The 20,695-nt window shown below is 36.6% G+C and overlaps 1 pseudogene; it reads right to left on the bottom strand.

Moving 5' to 3' along the window:
* Positions 1-19,610, bottom strand: part of LOC131903891 (vomeronasal type-2 receptor 116-like) — a 38,094-nt pseudogene extending 18,484 nt beyond the window's left edge.
* Between the last annotated feature and the right edge of the window lie 1,085 nt (positions 19,611-20,695).

The raw sequence follows: 20,695 nt of genomic DNA, 5'->3' as shown, positions 1-20,695 counted from the left end.
CCCCACAACAGACTGCTGGCAATGGTTGAGAGACAGCCCGAACTGACCTACTCTGGTGATGGGATGGCCAAACACCCTAATTGTCATGCTAGAAACCTCATCCAACTACTGAGGGATCTGGATGCAGAGATCCATGACTAGGCCCCGGGTGGATCTCTGGGAGTCCAATTAGCGAGAATGAGGAGGGTTTATATGAGCAAGAATTGTTGAGACCAAGGTTGGATAAAGCACAGGGACAAATAGCCAAACAAACGGAAACACATGAAATATGAACCAATGGCTGAGGGGTCACCAACTGGATCAGGCCCTCTGAGTGAGTGAGACAGTTGATTGGCCTGATCTGTTTGGGAGGCATCCAGGCAGTGGGACCGGGTCCTGTGCTCATTGCATGAGTCGGCTGTTTGTAACCTGGGGCTTATGCAGGGTCCCTTGGCTCGGCCTGGGAGGAGGGGACTGGACCTACCTGGACTGAGTCTACCAGGTTGATCTCATTCTGCGGGGAAGGCTTTGCCCTGGAAAAGATTGGAATGGGGGGCAGGCTGGGGGGAAGGTGAGGGGGGCGGGAGGGGGGAGAACAAGGGAATCCGTGGCTGATATGTAGAACTGAATTGTATTGCAAAATAAAAATTAAAAAAAAGATTTATATCATCTAAAAAAAAAAAGAAATCTAATATCCCAAACTTTTAACCTACATACTTTCCCTTAATCTGACAGCTGCCATTCAGCCTAATGGGTTAATTTACATGCATGAAAGCAATATTACTAGTCGTCTGAGAGGACTTGGTGTATGTGCTAATGGTTTAACTAAATGAGTCTTCTAAATGAGTCTTCTAATGCTATCCAAATTATGTAGATAGTTTGATCAAGACTCAGAGGCATTAAAAGTTCCTTTTTCTGAGTTAAAAATAGAGTCCTTTGCTGAAATGATCCTCCGAACCTGGAGACATTTAGAGATCTCATGAAACAAAGGAAAATATATATGAATTTTAGAGAAACTTGTTTCTCTTTTCTTATTGATATGAAGTAATTAGAGAAACTCTTGGCATGGTCAGGAAAATGGTGGGCCCTCCCTGGCTAACTACTCACCTATCAGCACTGGCTGGAATTCAAATTCTTATTCTGATTGGATAAGGCCTGCATCATTAACTAAAAAAGTCATTAGTTGGCTCATTCGCTAAGATCAGTAGTGAATGCAGTAGTGTCTCAGTTCTTAGTAGGTCTCCACACCTTTGTGCAACTGACTATATGGTAGATGTGCCATTCAGCTGTAAAGCTCAGCAAATATACAGTACACCTGAAATAAATGGAAACAACACACACAATTCTCAGAAAGAATCGAAATGTAATACATTTGCTTTTGGCATCTTTGGTTTCACTTCTAGCTAATTGTACTTGTTAACTGATGCATGTTAATACAGAACATGTTTTTTTTTTCTTTTTGCACGTAAAACCTCATTCTGAGAAAATATCCATGCTACCCTAGGATTCTAATAACCCAGCATACTTGCAGTCTGATTAAGAAAGGCTTTCTATAGGCTTAAACTAAGTTTCAGCATTCTTATCTTGTGACTACACTAGAACACTTAATACTATCCATGAAACTAGGAATAAAAAGTAGTCAATATCATCCACCTATGAGCCCTGCAAGATACAAAAACAACTGACCCAATAATTCATGCCCTCTGGTGCAATAGCAAGAGAAATGCTACATGAGTATTCAAGTAATTTTCTGTGTGAATCTAGGGCATGTTCCATGAGAAGAAACTCATTGATAGCATGTTTATTTGGAACACAAAATTGTGACTAGTGAGGCCATAAAACAAAGGAGAGCATATAATAGAATTATTCTGCTGCATGGGCATTGAGTTAACATGATTCCTAATAGCTTATCGGTCAAATCATAGATCAGAGCATTGATCAACCTTGTCAGAGAAACTTCTGGTTGATATAAATTACCAGAGACCTTCAACTGTTCACTTTGGAGAAAATGAGGCACCGTATAATGCTCAGCTCTTGATGGGGAATACATTTCATACTCAATCACAGAAATCTTTGTGATCTTCCACAGGTTGTAGATAATTACAGATAAATTATTTTTCAGAAAGAATAGAACAATTGTGCACATGAATGCATAGTTCTTGTGACACCAGACCTGCCAAAGCTCATGTAAAAATAAAAAACAGAAAGGAAACAAATCAAATTAGTTTTTTCTGAATCAGCACTCAGCTGTATTCAAGTCAAGGAAACTTATGACACTCTCAATTGCATAAATGTGATCTGAATATTTCACATTCTTTATATACAAGAAAGTTTAATCCTATCTCCTACATACTTTTTAAAAATTGATTTTATATTTGAATATATTTCATGCATATTTATTTTTAAGAATTTTCACTAATGTGTAAACCTTAAGTAATTGGTGAACTCTGCCCTAGTTGCCGACCAGCAGGGAAAACTCTTGTGGCTAGGCTCCCCCAGCAAACACACCCATGAGACCCTGCCATTTACAAGACCCACACCCTATCCCAATATCCATCAGTTTATGACCACAGTAACTTCCTGAGACATGGACCAAGAGGTGAGTGACTCTTCTCCCACCCAGAGATTCCTGCCTCTAGGACCCAGGCCCTGGGACACAGCCAGTCAACATGAACCTCCACCCAACTCTGCCCTAGTTGGTGGCCAGCAGGGAAGAACCCTAAGGGCAGGACCCCCACTAAAACCCTCCATTGGACCTTGCAATCTACATGTTCTACACTCTACATATTCTATGCCATACTCCAATACTCAACCACCTGTGACCCCAATAACTTCCTGAGACATGGAATCTGCCAGCTCTCATTTGACCAAGAGAGGCTTCTAGAGACACAGAATGCATCAGCTCTGACTGGACCAAGAGGCCTGATAAGACCAAGAGTGGCTCCCTGAGCCACAGAATCAGCTAGCTTGGATTGGATCAAGAGTAGCTCCCTGACATACAGAATCTTCCAGGTCTAATAAGACCAAGAGCTAAGATCAGACCCACAGGGACCCTACAAAACACAGATTGGACAAATAACAGTACAGATTGGACCAATAGCAGCTCGCTCAGACACAGGCACCTCTTGCACATATTGGAGGAAGAGACAGGTAGACACCACTGCAAAATTACATACAACAACATAAAGAGCAGTTTGGCATCACCAGAACCGAGCCCTCCTACAACAGCAAGATATGAACATCACAATGTAGAAGAAGCAGAAGAAAGTGACCTGAAAAATAACTTCAAGAAAATGCTAGAGGGCTTTAAAGAGGAAATGAAAAATTCCCTTAAAGAAATTGAGGGAAAACAAAATAAAACAAAAAAAAATTGGAAGAAATCAAAAATGGAATAGAGGAGAAGACAAACAAATATTGAAAGAAGTCACTAAATCCCTTAAAGAAAGCCAAGAAAACAATGAAAACACAATTAAACATGTGAAGGAAACAGTTCAAGACCTGAAAAGTGAATAGAAACAATGAAGAAGACACAAACTGAGGGTTTGCTGGAAATAGAAAATCTGAGTAAATGAACAGGAAACACAGATGCAAGCATAACCAACAGAATACAAGAGATGGAAGAGAGAATCTCTGGTGTAGAAGATACAATAAGAGATACAGATTCATCAGTCAAAGGAAACCCCAAAGCCAAAAATATCATGACACAAAATGCACAAGAAGTCTGGGACTCCAAACCTAAGAATAATAGGTATAGAAGAAGAAGAAGAAGAAGAAGAAGAAGAAGAAGAAGAAGAAGAAGAAGAAGAAGAAGAAGAAGAAGGCCAACTCAAAGGCATAGAAAATACATTCAACAAAATCATAAAAGAGAACTTTCCCAACTTAAGGAAATACCTATGAAGATATAAGAAGCTCACAGAACACCAAATAGACTAGACGCTCCAAAAAATTCCCCTTGCCACATAGTAATTTATGGTGATATTTTATTTGTACTGAAATGTGGTTTTATTTGTATGTTAATAAATAAAGTTGCCTGGGGGTCAGAGCTAATAGCAAGCTATAGCACAAGTCTGGCAGTGGTAGCACATGCCCTTAATCCTGATCACATGACAGGCAGATCTCTGTGTGTTCAAGGATACCACCAACATGGAGACACATGCCTTTAATCTCAATACCAACCATAGAAGACCTGGAGGTCTGTATAGATGGAGTAAATATAAAATATAACCATAATAATTAAACCACTGAGCATACAGAATAAAGAAAGAATATTAAGAGCTGCAAAGGAAAAAGGCCAAGTGACTTACAAAAGCAGACCCATCAGAATAACACTTGACTTCTCAATGGAGACTCTGAAAACCAGAAAGTCCTGGACAGATGTAATGCAGACACTAAAAGACCATGGATGCCAGCCAAGACTAACACACCCAGTAATATTTTGAATCACCATAGCCAGAGTGAATAAGACATTCCAAGACAAAACCAGATTTAAACAACACCTATCCACAAATCAATAAAATAAAAACAAAGATGATGGGGACTGCAGGAGGAAGGGTAAGGTTTTAGCTTTTAGCTCTGACCTCTTGACTTTCTTCTTTGCATTGGTTCTGTGTTTCTTATTTAATAAGAAGGTTGGTTACATCTACATTTGACGCCCAACGTGATAAGAATCCATTAAAAACCACTTGGCTTGGCTTGGCGGCAGGTCCGGTTTCTGGCCTGGGTGGCCCGGCTCTCTAGCTCAGGCCCAGGCCTTACTGACCCGCAGCTGGGGCTACTTGAAACTGCTACAAACAATTCAGGCTTGCGCTGCCTAACAGGGCCCCTGCCTGTAAAGCCAAGGCTTGACTCAGCTCAAGCGGCTACGCTTTCTTGCTCTCTCTCTCTCTCTCTCTCTCTCTCTCTCTCTCTCTCTCTCTCCGGATTCACACCTCGAACACCAGGTGGATGTTTTGAAATTCCCTTGGATTCTACTGTTCTACACAGACTTGGTAAGTCAATTAACATATCTATTTAAAAGAGAATTTTTTTCTACATTAAAAAAATGGGCTTTATGTGCACATAGGAAGAAAATTGGGCTTTGCTTGAAATTTTAAGCACTCTGACAATGGAACAACTATATGAGAAGTTGAATGTTGATCGAATTATTCAGTTTATTACTTTTCTTATCCTCATTTTACTATTTAAAAAGATAGTCAATTTAAGTGCCAGGATAACAGTCTTAGAAAAACTTCTTAAACTGGTAAAAATGAATTATAGAGAAATTCAAATTCAGACAGAAGAAACTAACAGTGAAGTTGTTTCAAAATTGGATCATAAGGTTACAGAAAGAAAGCCAGTTTTCACACAATCACCCTTAATTTATCTGGTAGCCATACAGCAGCTACCTGATGAAGTGAATGAACAAAATACTTGGATTCCAGTTAAAATGTTAGACTTACGAAGATTTAAGGAAGCAATAGCATCTTATGGCATGAATTTCCCATATGTAAAGCAAATGTTAAACACCTGGTCAACTTGCAATAGGATTCTACTAAAGGACTGGCGGGATTTGGCACAGGCTGTTCTTGAAACTGGACAAAATCTCCAGTGGAAAATGTGGTTCAAAAATGAGGCTAAAAATATAGAAAAACAATCGAGGGATAACGGAATACAAGTCTGCCAGGATCAGCTTATTGGAGAAGGCCAATATGCTTCAGTACAAACACAATGTTTATATGATGTCCAAACCCAAGTTTTATGTCGAATGGTAGCCTTGAATGCATGGGATAGAGTTGAAGAACCAGGAAAAATAACTGAGTCATATTCCAAGGTTATACAGGGCCCAAAAGAATCTTTCACAGATTTCTTACAAAGATTGATTTCAGCAGTACAGAGAATGGTCCTGAATTCAGAGGCTAGTCAGATAATAATTGAATCTTTAGCCTTTGAGAATGCAAATGCAGCATGCAAAAGAATAATCAGGCCGTTAAAGGCAAGATCTGCACCTTTGGGAGATTGGATTAGAGATACAGTTAATGTTGAGGCTTATGACCATGATGATATGTGGGTAGGAGAACCAATTTCAAAAGGTTTGAGAAATGTTAGACGTTTTGGATGTGGAAAGCAAGGACATTTGAAAAGGGATTGTAAACAGCTCATTCCTAGAAATAATGTTTCTTCAAGGAACACTGGCAACAGAATGCCCCTTCCTTCTGGAGTATGCAGAAGGTGTGGTAAGGGAAAACACTGGACCAACGAATGTAGATCAACAAGGGACAGACAGGGTAATCCTCTGCCTCGAGCTTTGGGAAACTCTCAGAAGGGCCTCAGGCAGGCCCCCACAGTAAAGCCAGTTCAAACCTTTCCTGCAGTTGTAGAGGAAAACCCTACTCAAAGCAACTAAATAACCAAATGCCTATTGGAATAAATCATGTTAGTCGAGATGATGAAACAGAGAGAATAGGAAATTCAGGAAAAAACATAAAGAAATTTTTTTGGCAAACTTCTATTAATGAACAAAGACCAAAACTAACAATAAAAATAAATGGTGTTTTGTTGTCTGGTCTGGTAGACACAGGTGCGGACATTACCATAATTGCACCAGAATTTTGGCATCCAACTTGGCCTCTACAGGAGGTAAACGTTCAACTGTTAGGAACTTGGACATTATCTCGAGTGAAACAAAGTGCAAGATGGCTTGAATGTATAGGTCCAGAAGATCAGAAAGGAAAATTAAAACCATATATGGCTAACAGAGCTATGAACCTGTGGGGTCGAGACTTGTTACAACAATGGAATACTCAGATTAACATCCCTCCAACCTCAGAAACAAATCATAAACTACCACATGCTTCTGAGAGAAATATTAGAAGATATTATTCTAATGAGTGCTCACTAGCCATCCATGTCATACAAGAACAGGGCACAACAACTGATAATCTTCCAAAAACACCAACATCTCTACCTTTAAAATGATCAACAGACAAGCCTGTATGGGTTCAGCAATGGCCTTTAACAACAGAGAAACTCCAGGCTTTAGAAGAGCTGGTAGAAGAACAGTTAAATGCTCATCATATTGAGGAATCAACCAGCCCTTATAATTCTCCTGTATTTGTTATTAAAGAGAAATCTGGTAAATAAATGGAGAATGGTAACAGACCTTAGAGCGATTAACAAAGTAATTCAGCCAATGGGCTCTCTACAATGTGGAATTCCTTTGCCTACTCTGTTACCAAAAGGATGGCTTTATTATTTATTGTTATTGATTTAAAAGACTGTTTCTTTTCAATACCCTTACAAGAAAAAGACAGAGAAAGATTTGCTTTCACAGTACCTACTTTTAATAATTCTCAACCGGTTAAAAGATTTCAATGGAGGTTTCTCCCACAGGGAATGTTGAATAGCGCAACTTTGTGCCAATATTTTGTACAACAGCCATTAGAAGTGATATGTAAAAAATTTTCTAAATCTATAATTTATCATTATATGGATGATATTTTATTAGCTGACTCAAATGCAGATACTTTAGAGAGAATGTTTGAAGAAGTAAAGAAAATTTTGCCTTGCTGGGGATTACAAATTGCTCCTGAAAAGATACAAAGAGGAGATTCTATTAATTATTTAGGATATAAAATAGAACTTCAAATAATTAGACCTCAAAAGATGCAAATTAGGAGAGATCGACTACAGACTCTTAAAGACTTTCAAATATTATTTGGAGACATTTCTCATCTAAGAACTATTGTTGGGGTAAAAAATGACGAACTGAATAATTTTTTTTAAAACCTTAGAAGGTGACAAGGACTTAAATTGTCCAAGAGAATTATCACCTGAAGCTGAGAAAAAATTGGCCTTGGTAGAAAAGAAAGTACATGAAGGGCACGTCTATTAACTTTGAATTTTCTCAGTGCCAATGAGAAAGGAACAACAGCTGCAGAGAGATATGGGATAATAGAAAAATCTACAGAATTAAATCAACCTATATACTTTAAGGATGTGCTGACTTCAGATGGAAACCAGGATATGTGTTATATTGGGGACGAGATTTTGCTTTTGTTTCTACAGGAGAAGATAAGCTGTGGGTACCATCAAAATTGATAAAGGTTTGATTTGAACAAGAGAGACCTCTTAATTAGAGGAGGTGATAGTTCATCAACTATCATGAACATCCAATTTAAACTAACTTATACCAGTAACACATGCCTTTTTATTTAATCAGATAATAACTTGCCAAAAAGGAACATCCCCAAAAAACCTTGGGGAAAGGTTTTTGTTTTTGTCTTTTAGGAGAATGAAGGTTAAGGAATTTGAAGAACACTGGACAAATGAGACAACTGAAGAAAAGGGACAAATTGTTTTTCCTAAGAAACAGAGTGAAATGGCGTATGGGTATGTCATCTAAAAAAATTTATGTCTTCCTAAATGTTTGTTTCTGCTTTTCCTTAAAGATTCAACACTATTGGTCTTTTAATAGTCCCAGTTCAATTAAAATTTAAAGCTGACTTTGGAGTTGGAGAATGGGTCTCTCCTTCATTAAACTCAAGCATGTTGTTAAAAGGAAAATGTAAACTCCCTGTATCATGCCAGAAGAAAAGAGCCATCTTCTGCTATGGGACAGGAGAAAAGCCAAATTAATTAAGGGACTATTCTATTACTAATCTTAACTCTTTGATTCTATTCTGATTCTTTAAACTTTTCTTAAAATATGAATTTTATATCAAAATTTACAAGATTAATATATATACATACATTTTAAACTTTGTTAAGATATAAATGGTCATATAGAGTACTAATTAATTCTAAAAAGCTGCATATATAGTCTTTGTGTTCAAGTTTCTTTTTTTTTTTTTTTTTGGTTTTTCGAGACAGGGTTTCTCTGTGTAGCTTTGTGCCTTTCCTGGAACTCACTTGGTAGCCCAGGCTGGCCTCGAACTCACAGAGATCCGCCTGTCTCTGCCTCCCGAGTGCTGGGATTAAAGGCGTGCGCCAACACCGCCTGGCGTGTTCAAGTTTCTTATCAGTATTTTGCAGGAAATCACGTCCAGGCCTAACATCAACTGAAGGCTCCAGGAAGAAGATGGGATTCCACAACAACAACAATTCCACATGGAAAATAATTACATCACTTAGCTGACAAACATCATCTACAGATCAGCTTTGAACTACAAAGTGCTCCGAGCAATTTTGAGAGAGCCAGCTGAGATGATCCAGTCTCAAAGACTACTTGAATAAAGATTTGAGTTAAACCCTGAACTTTGGCATTATAGACAGACTGGATAATGAAGGATATAGTTACCTTTCCTAGAATTTGATAATTAACCTAAAATTTTTCTTTTAAGGATAAAGATACCTTCGCCCATACCCAGCAGGAAGCAATTTCAAGAATATGATGTCCACATTCCCAAGGAGGTGGTGTGGGGCGGGTGGTTTTTTTGGTCTTTTAATGGGTTTTGGGTCTGGGATAATTTTCATTGATTGGGGGGTTGGTTACAAGTTGTTGTCAAGGGTTAGGAAAAGGGCTAAGCAAAGGAGATTAGATTTAAGGTTCTTATTTAAAAAAAGAAAGAAAAGAAAAATGTAAATACTTTACATTGGATTGGATCATTTTATATTGTATACAAATTATATATATTGAAATTGATATTGTTATAAAATGCTATGTGTATATTTCTAATTATACCGTTCATTTAACAATGTAATGCAATTTTCTCATCCTTGAATGTTGTTATTACCAACTATTAGGATATAAAGAAATGAAAGTTAGTAGTTAGACATTATAACAGAAGTTGTAGTCATATTAGGTATGTTTGCAAGATTGAGTAGATATAATTTAGATAGACAGGTTATCTTCAGACCCTTCAGAGATCTACAGAATATGGCATTTAAAATGTTTTAATAACTTAGAAAATTTTTCTTTTTTGTTATTGTTATGAGACATGTCAGCTCCTGGCAGTACCAATCTACTTTAGAGAAAATATGGGCATTGAAAAAACTGCAAATGGAGTTACCTTTCATTGTGGCAAAAGTTAGTCACTGGACAACAAAGTATCCTCGAATCAAATACTGACAAACAGGACAGACAGGACAGGAAACAAAGGACTACTGATTCTTGTCAAAACAAGTATGGTTATGGCTTTATCAAAAGGAATCTTCTGAGGCTAGGACAATATGGCACCATCCCTGAAGTGGCCTTTGCAATCCAGGAAAGGTACAGTGCCCTTTTCTTCAAAGGCAGCTGAACAGGCAGTGGGCCGATGGCTTCTGATGTGCAATGGGACAGTAGCTGAAACAGTTATTCTTGAGTAATTAAGCTTATGCCTCTCAATAGTAGACTGGCATTTAATAGAGGGATGTGGAGAAGAACGGGATGCTGAGATGAAGCCACATGCACACATAGCCAAGAAGAATGGACAGCTGAATTAAAAAACCATCAACAATTTCCAGAATTTAAAATCCTGAATCATGACATGACACTAGTGGAATTCAGGTGTTTCTGGTATATAGACTGCTCTCACCCAATGTGAGGTTGAACTATTGACCTTGTGTACATCCTACTTCACAAATGAGTCTGTCAGATAGGCTAAGCCTATAGGCTGAAGATGATGCCCCAACACTGCGGAGAAACCTCAGATGACTATACAAGCAGCTGGCTGTTTCTGTCAACTCACAATTTTTTGGAAGTTGCTTGCATGTACTTCCTGTTTTTATTTTTGTTAGCCTATATTATTTCCTTCTTGGGTCTCTGAGGGAGTTAAAGTTTAGTTAGTTATAGTTGAAGATTAATTAGGATAGAAAGTGAATTAGATACAATAGGATAGATAATGGAATTATTTTCTCTGAATTTGTCAAATACAAATGAACTAGACATTGTTTAGGTATTTATTACTTGTATTTATTGTATATAGTTATTGTACTTTTGTATATACTTTTTCTTATGTTAGTTATACGCTTTCTCCTTTTTTCTTTTTATTAAAATAGAAAAGGGGAGATACGGTCATATTTTATTTGTATGAAAATGTTATTTGTATGTTAGTAAATAAAGTTGCCCAGGGTCAGAGCTATAAACAAGCCATAGGAAATCAGGGCAGTGGTGTCGTTTGCTTTTAATCTCAGCACGTGGTAGGCAGAGCTAGGTAAGTCTCTGTATGTTCAGGGATACAGCCATTATTGGATACATATGCCTTTTATCTCAATACCAATCATGGAAAACCTGGAGGTCTATACAGACAGGCTGTGATGAGGCGGTCATGTGGTTGGGTTTACAACCAATGAGAAAGCAGAACAGAAATTTTATATAAGGACTTTAACACAGAAAGTAGCTCTGGTTCAGAGAGGTAGGACCACCGCAGGAGGAAGGGTAAGGTTTTAGCTCTTAGCTCTGACCTCTTGGCTTTCTTCTTTGCATTGGTTCTGTGTTTCTTATTTAATAAGAAGTTTGGTAACATCTACACTGCCACCTCTCATTGGACCAAGAGAGGCTTCCTGAAACATAAAATCTGTCAGCTCTGATTGGACCAAGAGCCCTGATAAGACCAAGAGTGGACCAGTGAGTCACAAAATTATCTAGCTTTAGTTGACCCAAGAGAAGCTCCCTGAGACACAGAATCTGCCTGCTCAAATTAGACCAAGAGCTAAGACAGGACCCAGATGGGCCCCCCGAGACACAGACACAACAAGTACAGAGTGGACCAATAGCAACTCACTCAGACATAGGCACCTCTTATATCCATTAGAGGAGTAGATGGGCAGACTTCAAGGCAGAAGTACATACAACAACATGATGAACAATATGGCATCAACAGAACCTAGACCTCCTCCATCAGGAAGAACTGAACATCACAAGGTAGAAGAAACAGAAGAAAGAGAGCTTAAGAATAGCATCATGAAAATGCTAGAGGCCTTTCAAGAAAAAATGAAAAATGAAATTGAGGAAAAGACAAACAAAAAAAAGTGGAAGAAATGAATAAAAAAATGAGAAAAAGACAAATAAAAATTTGGAAGAAAGTTATAAAGAAATATAGGAAAATAAAATTAAAAAAATAGGAAGAAATCAATAAATCCCTTAATGAAATTCATGAAAAAACAATGAAACAGGTGAGGGAAACAGTTCATGACCTGAAAAGGGAAATAGAAACAATGAAGAAGACACAAACACAGGGAATGCTGGAAACAGAAAATCTGAGTAAACGAACAGGAAACACAGATGCAAGCATAACCAACAGAATACAAGAGAAGGAATAGAGGATTTCTGGTGTAGAGGATACAATAGGGGAAATAGATTCATCAATCAAAGAAAATACCAAAGCCAAAAAAGTCATAACACAAAATGTCCAAGATATCTGGGACACCATGAAAAGACCAAACCTAAGAATAATAGGGATAGGGGAAGGAGAAGAATACCAACTCAAAGGCACAGAAAATATATTCAACAAGATCATAGAAGAAAACTTTCCCAACTTAAAGAAGGAAATACCTATGAAGTTACAAGAAGCCTATAGAACACCAAACAGACTATTCCCCCCAAAAAAGTCTCCTCACCCCATGATAATTAAACCATTAAACCTACAGAATAAAGAAAAAATATTAAGAGCAGCAAATGAAAAAGGACAAGTGACTTATAAAGGCAAACCCATCAGAATAAAACCCGACTTCTCAATGGAGACTTTGAAAGGCAAAAGAACTTGGACAGGTGTAATGCAGACACTAAGAAACGATGGATGCCAGCCTAGACTAATATACCCAGCAAAATTTTCAATGACCATAGTTGGAGTGAACAAGACACTGCAAGACAAATCTAGATTTAAACAATACCTATCCACAAATCCAGGTCTACAGGAAGCACTGGAAGGAAAATGGAACCGTCTCTAAAATCAACCACTTACTCGGCCACAAAGCAAATATCAACAGATACAAAAAAATTGGAATAACCTCCTGTGTTCTATCAGACCACCATGGTTTAAAGTTAGATTTTAACAACAACAAAAAACTACAGAGAGCCTACAATCTCATGGAAACTGAATGATACTCAACTGAATCACCTTGGGTAAAGGAAGAAATAAAGAAAGAAATTAAATACTTCCTAGAGATCAATGAAAATGAATATACTACATAGCCAAACTTATGGGATGCTATGAAAGCAGTCTAAGAGGAAAATTCATAGCACTAAATGCCCACATATAGAAGTTGGAGAAATCTCACAGTAGTGACTTAACAGCACACCTGAATCTCTAGAACAAGAAGAAGCAAAATCACCCAGGAGGAATAGATTCCAAGAAATAATCAAATTGAGAGCTGAAAACAATAAAATAGAAACAAAGAGAACAATACAAAGAATCAATGAAACAAAGAGTTGATTCTTTGAGAAAATCAACAAGATAGAAAAGCCCTTATTCAAACTAACCAAAAGGCAGAGAGAGAACATCCAAATGAGCAAAATCAGAAATGAAAAGGGAGACATAACCACTAACAATGATGAAATCTAGAGAATCATCAGGTCCTACTACAAAAACCTCTATTCCACAAAACCAGAAAGTCTAAAAAAAATGGATAATTTTCTGGATAAGTACCACATACCTAAGTTAAATCAAAACCAGATAAACTATTTAAATTGACCAATAACCACCAAGAAAATAGAAACAGTCATTAAAATCTCCCAGGACCAGATGGTTTCAGTGCAGAATTCTACCAGATCTTCAAAGAAGAGTTAATACCAATACTCTTTAAATTGTTCCAAAAATAGAAACAGAAGGAACATTACCAAACTCCTTCTATAAGGCCACAATTACCCTGATTCCCAAGCCAAATAAAGTTGCAACAAAGAAATAGAGCTACAGACCAATATCCCTCATGAACACTGATGCAAAATTACTCAATAAAATACTGGCAAACAGACTCCAAAAACACATCAAAACAATTATCCACCATGACCTAGTAGGCTTCATCCCAGAGATGCAAGGATGGTTCAACATACCAAAGTCTGTCAATGTAATACACCATATAAACAAACTGAAAGAAGAAACTCATATGATCATCTCACTAGATGCTGAAAAGGCCTTTGACAAAATCCAACACTCCTTCATAGTAAAGGTCTTGGAGAGATCAGGGATACAGGGACCATATCTAAACATAATAGAGGCAATTTACAGCAAGCCAACAGACAACATCAAAGTAAATTGAGAGAAACTCAAAGCAATTCCACTAAAATCAGGAACAAGACAAGGATGTCCCCTCTCCCCATACTTATTCAATATAGTACTTGAAGTTCTAGCCAGAGCAATAAGACAACATAAGGAGATCAAGGGGATACAAATTAGCAAGGAAGAATTCAAGCTTTCATTATTTGCAGATGACATATTAGTATACATAAATGATCCCAAAATCAACCAAGGAACTCAGTTTATAAACACCTTCAGTAATGTAGCAGGATACAAGATTAACCCAAATCAAAATCACTAGCCCTCCTATATACAAATGACTAATGGGCTGAGAAAGAAATCAGAGAAACATCACCCTTTAAAATAGCCACAAATGATATAAAATACCTTGGGGTAACTCTAACTAAGCATGCGAAGGACCTATATGACAAGAATTTAAGTCCCTGAAAAAAAGAAATTGAAGAAGATGTCAGAAAATGGAAAGACCTCCCTTGCTCATGGATAGGCAGGACTAACATAGTAAAAATGGCAAACTTACCAAAAGCAATCTACAGATTCAGTGCAATCCCCATCAAAATACCAACACAATTCTTCACAGACCTGGAAAGAACAATACTCAACTTCATATGAAAAAAACAAAAAAACCCAGAATAGCCAAAAGAATCCTATACAATAAAAACAACTTCTGGAGGCATCACGATCCCTGCTCTTAATTAAAAATAATAGAAGAAAAGAAATTGGCAAAAATGGTGAGAAATAAAACCATAAGATTCTAACTTTACAGAAATATAATTTAGTAACTCATGATGTACAGTATTGTCAATGGATGATAACTGTAGATGATAGACAGGCTTATTGGAAGTCATAGAAATCTTATAATATGGCATAGGAATTACTGTCCCTTAATTATATAATTTCCATTGGACAACAGAAATGTCATTATTACATGAGACATAAAAGTGACATTGGACAAGTTAATATTTTTTTTAATTTCATCAGACAAAATCAATCTAAAATGGTCTGAATTATTACTGAATGTGAATGCAGTGTTATATAGGCACATGCATTTCTGGAAGTGACACATTGAGATAAACGTTAAAAGAATCACTACAGTGGTAACTCTGACTGCCATCAGCATTCACTTCTATGAAACCACAAAAAAATTCTTACACCAGGCATGTTGGTGTGTATCTTATAACTGCCTGTATGTGTGTGTCTTGTTGTGGTGTAATATATCAGGGCAGATTACATATTCTTTGTGAAACACCCTACGAAAAAGAGGCTAGCAAGTAAGATCTCAGTACTAGTGAAAAGTACATACTAAGGATTAACAAAGCCCAGTGGCTACACCAGAACAAGCGCCAAAGAAGGGCTTTAAAAATAAATTAATGCAGTCCACCTAGACCTTCATAAAAGGAAGTAGAGAGTATTCAGTGATCATGCTGCCCATATGAAGAGAGAAGGCCACAAAGCTTCAGTTCATGGAAAGAGGAACATCAATTGTGAGGCCACAGGCAACAACGGAGGGAAGAGCTCAGAACCATAAACAGAGTTAGGAGTAGAGCCATTTTCATTGCTAATACACAGAAGGAGGACACACCGAGAAAACATGCAAGGTGACTTGCTCTGTCTGAGTTATGCTCCAGAAAATTGATAGTTATATATCTTTATTGCTTGTTTTTCAACTCTGGAAAAATAAAATGTACATGTATTTATATGTATGTAGTTTTGCCCGTAACTATTTGTCCTAAAAAAGATAATAAAACTGGTTATTCCTTTTATTAAAAAGCAATGTTAATACATCTTTATCAGTTCAAGTTATGGAATTTGTTCAAAAATTGTGGCATTTTATAATTAGTGTCTCATCCTGAAAGCTTCATGAGCATGACTGCCTAAACATGATATGAATGAGTAGGAGAGTATTAGAGATACCAAAGTATCTGGGAGAATGATCATAAGGTCTTAATCCTAAACAAAGAAGTACAGGAAACTAAGGAATGTGAAGAATCAGAGAAATGATATTTTACAGGGTAAAGCAACTCAATGAAATATCAGATATCAAATGGTCACCCTCAAAAATATACAATGTATACATACACCATTGTGTATTTTTGAGTGTGACCTTTATATATGGTGTAGCTTTATATATTCTGACCTGTTTTTATTTAGTATCGTGTGTGTGTGTGTGTGTGTGTGTGTGTGTGTGTGTGTAGAAACATATGTCCATGTAACAACAACTTTTTAAATAGCCTATGAATTTGAAAGGGAGGAAGCAGAGTTATTTGGAAAGGTTTGGAGGTAAGGAAAAGAGAAGTGCTACAATTATATTATAATTTCAAAAATAATGAAGTAATAAAAATTTTAAAACAAGCATCGCACTGCAAAATATTATAGAATAAGCTGTAAGAAATACTTTTGGATTACAGTGTGTGAAACTTCATACAAAAAGCAATATATTTGTAATAAAACAGAAAAACTCTTAACATCCAAATTGTGAAAGATAAAATTCATATGATACATGAATTTATACTACATCATATACATAAGATATGTTTGTAGATTTGGGGAGATCTACTTTGATGTATCAAGACAACCACATTTTTAAGTAAATGGGAGGGACATGTTCTTCATCTCATATTTTCTAGAGATGATACCAATTTTAATTTGATAGGATAACAGTCATCATATATAACAGGATTTGCTATATGGGAGAAAATATGGTTCACCCAGGGCAAAATTCTTGTACTGAGATGGGATGAGTTTGATCTCAACACATAGTGGAAGGTGAAGTTATCTTTCCACAGATGATCTCTCCCCTGAATGTGAAACCTGAGACATGAGTGTGCATGGAAACACAAAAATTGTGGTAAAAATGCTTTGAAAAGTCTGTACCTTGTGGATTCCAAAAGTCTAAGTCAAGTTGCCCCTAAAAGATCACTTACATTAATCTGGAAATTGGTGTAAAATTTTATTTTTCAAATATCATATTTTCTGAACAGTTATGATAGACTTAAAGTAAAATCCATTTAGTAATTTGGAGCACACAAAAACCAATTTAGTGGAGCAAAATTCCTGGCCACAGCTTATAAGTTTTGTAATGTTGATAACTAAGATGAGTATTTCCAGGCATGTAAAAATTCAGAAACAATTGAAAAGAGACAAAGAGACACAGCTTAAGAGAGAGAATTCATTCCCTCTTTGAACATGTATATGAACTCTCATACTGCAATAAAGGATGGTAGTTCTGATAGATATGTATGTATATTTTATATATATATATATATATATATATATATATATATATATATATATATATATATATATATATATATATATGTCTTGTATCCTAACTTGCATTACTAAATTTAGGAAAGTTGTTATACAATGGTAGATTTTGAGGGAGAATAGGAAAGGCAGAAAGACACACATATTAATCATTTGTAGTAACAAAAATATTTCCCTACCACAAACTTAGTTTGATTTTATTTCTGACTTAATACAAAACAGTCCTATATGGCCATAATCATGTCAATGTGTCTTATGAAAACAATCATGAAAATGAGATAAAAACATATTTAAGATGCATGGAACAAACATGTAAAAGGGAAAATATGTCTGGGAGTAAAAGATGAGCAAATAACCTTGAAGACAGACAGAGATGTCTAAATACAATGAACTATTTCCAAATTCTAAATGTGACTCTTTACTCCTAAATCAGTGGCATTTAACACATGAAAACTTGTGACTCTACCATCAATCCCTCTGAAGTAAGAGCTTTTGGGGGCTTCACTCTTTTCATAGTAGTATATCTCAATTTCCATACTGCCCTGCAGAGGTAGGTCAAACTTTGATAAAACCATCTTCCCTCTGAAAATCTAACATGAAAAACATGTGGCTGTAAAGGTATGGTCAAGTAAGATCACAAGATCACAATTATCATATTTGGAAACAATATTCAATAAACAAACAAGCAAACTTACTGTATCATCTTTGAGAAAATAAAATAAAAGAATAACATACTATTAAATAAGAAGTTTAGATTGGAGGAGAGTTTTTCTTCATAAAAAAGGAAATTTGGAGGTTTGAATACATATATCACCTGTGACATATGTAATATGAAATCTGAAACAGGATAAATGAATAACAACACTTACTGTATGTGAACATCAGTGAAATAGTATGGCAGATAAGGATGTGGAACTTTGTTGCTTGTGTAGATAGTATGAACTGGGAAAAATGCACCAATGACCACATCTCCTTCATGGTGAAAATCTTCTTTGATTCTGACATAACACTCAGAGAAGCTGTAGGCATATACATGACTGTGATTAGACAAGATCCTGATAATAGTAAATAAAATAAAACATCCCACCAACACACGTGTCTGCTCAGACATAAGTCTGATGGATCCAGATCTCACAGTGTCCAGCAGGTTTATACTTAGCTCAAATGTTTGTGACCATATGCGCTTCTAACTTTGTTGATGGGTGAGGCTGTCACAGTAATGCAGAGAGCTGTCTCAGTCTGAGCACTTTCTTATACCTCTTCCACTGTCACTGAGAATTCTGGAACTCTTTCTACCCTTGGGCTCTGCATCTGAGGCCCTATACTCAGGTGAAAAACAAAGCTGGAAAATATGTTTATAGATTTTCTTCTGCACCCGCAGGCATCATGATTTCAGCTCAAACAACAGGCAGTAAGAGCTCAGGGATGAAGTCCTCTTTGGCTAATTTGGCCACAAGAATGAAGCAAGAAACTTTTCATATGAAAAGAACTGAGATTGGTGTAAACAGCCTACATCAGAGGACAACATTCCAAGTATAGTGGAAAAGAGAAAGGGCCTAAATCCCATGAAGGATGAAACCCACCAAGATAATTGAGACATCATGATTTTCCAAACTAAAGGAAATTAGTGGATTCTACCTTGCTTAATGTCTGTGTCTCAGAGTTTCCTTCCTTCTATGATACATCCAAACATGCAGATCAATGTTATGCCCACATGCAATACAATCCATTTATTTTCACTTTGAGAAAATTAATTATCCTACTAAATTATTCATTTCCAAATGAGCCAATGAATTGAGAAATGAAATTTCCTGTTCAGATTCTGGGCTTTGAGCTACTGCCCCACTGCTGTCCTAGTTAATCCCCAGTAAAGCACTGAGTAGATAAGATGTTCTAATCCATACCTAGTGGGTTTACCAGCTACTTATCCTGTTGTGAAAATATGAGGGTGATGGGAAATCTTTCTCTTTTCTGTATAAAGCATAACAATTTAAAAGCCTCTAAATGAATCCTTCATCTAATAAACCAAATGAAGCTGTGATGAGGAGGGCTCTATTTCCTAGTTCACAGCATAAGGTAACTCAGTGAAAGTACTTTGCATTTTGTTGTATTAATGAGTGGATGCTGCAACCTGTATATAAGCACCTTGAGGAAAGGATGAAAGAATGGAGTGAATAAATACCCATCGAGTCTATTCTGAAGATTGATAACCATTATTATCTCTTTTTGAGTCATATGTAGAAGGCAGATTGATACATCTAAATAATTCTGTTGGCAGTGAAATTAGGAAATCCCTCCATCACTATTGCATAGAAAAATATCACTTATGTATTAAGAATATAGAAAGATGAACTGAGATAACCTAACAGGATATGTGGATGCTGTGTATTGTCCTATAAGGGATGTGCTACTTAGGCACAACACTCTTATTACTTTATCACTTAGAACATATGATGTGCCGGGTTTTGGTTTAGCTCACTGTATTTTACCTTATGCTTTGTTGTTACATCTTAGAAACTCATTCTTTTCTAATGAGAGAAAGAAATCAAGTGAACCTTAATATGAGGGAAGATTGGGTGGAACTGGAATGACTGAAGGGATGGAGAACTGTGATCAGTATATATTGTATGAGAAAAGAATGTTTTCAATAAAAGTTGGAAAATTAAAAAGAAGAAAGCAAAATACTTTCACCTTAATGGACTAGATACTTATTCTTTTTATAGATTTGCTTATCTGGACATAATGCACATGTCAAAACTAACATCTAGTACCTTAATGAATACCTTATACACCATTATGGTATTCCACACAGATTATTTCTTTGTGTGTATTTATTTGTTTTTTGTTTTTAAATCCTGATCACTTTCCCCTCCCTCCCCTCTTCCCAGATCCTCCACTTCTCCCACTTCCCCAACACACCCTTCCAGTACTCCTCCCCTGTTTCCCTTAAGAAACATGGATATCAGCCAGCCATGGTATATAAAGTTTCAGTAAGACTAAACAATTCCTCTTCTATTAAGGATAGAGGAGGTAGTACAGTAAGAGTAATGGGTCTCAAAATCAGGCAGCAGAGTCAGAGACAGACTCTCATCCCATTGTTAGTAGTCCCACAAGAAGACTAAGCAACACAACTGTAACACATATGCAAATGGTTTAGATCAGTCCCCTGCAGGGGAGTACTAGGATAGACAACTGGATCCTGGGGCATCTCTGTGAGTATCTAGAACCCAGAGCAATGAAAACTCTCAGGAATCAATGAGGTTGTCCCTAACTAATACTGTTAGCAGTGGGGAATATGG

Source organism: Peromyscus eremicus, chromosome 1 (genome assembly GCF_949786415.1).
Source record: "Peromyscus eremicus chromosome 1, PerEre_H2_v1, whole genome shotgun sequence".
Classification (NCBI taxonomy): domain Eukaryota; kingdom Metazoa; phylum Chordata; class Mammalia; order Rodentia; family Cricetidae; genus Peromyscus; species Peromyscus eremicus.
The sequence above is the reverse complement of the archived record's forward strand: the minus strand, read 5'-3'. Positions and strand labels throughout refer to the sequence as shown.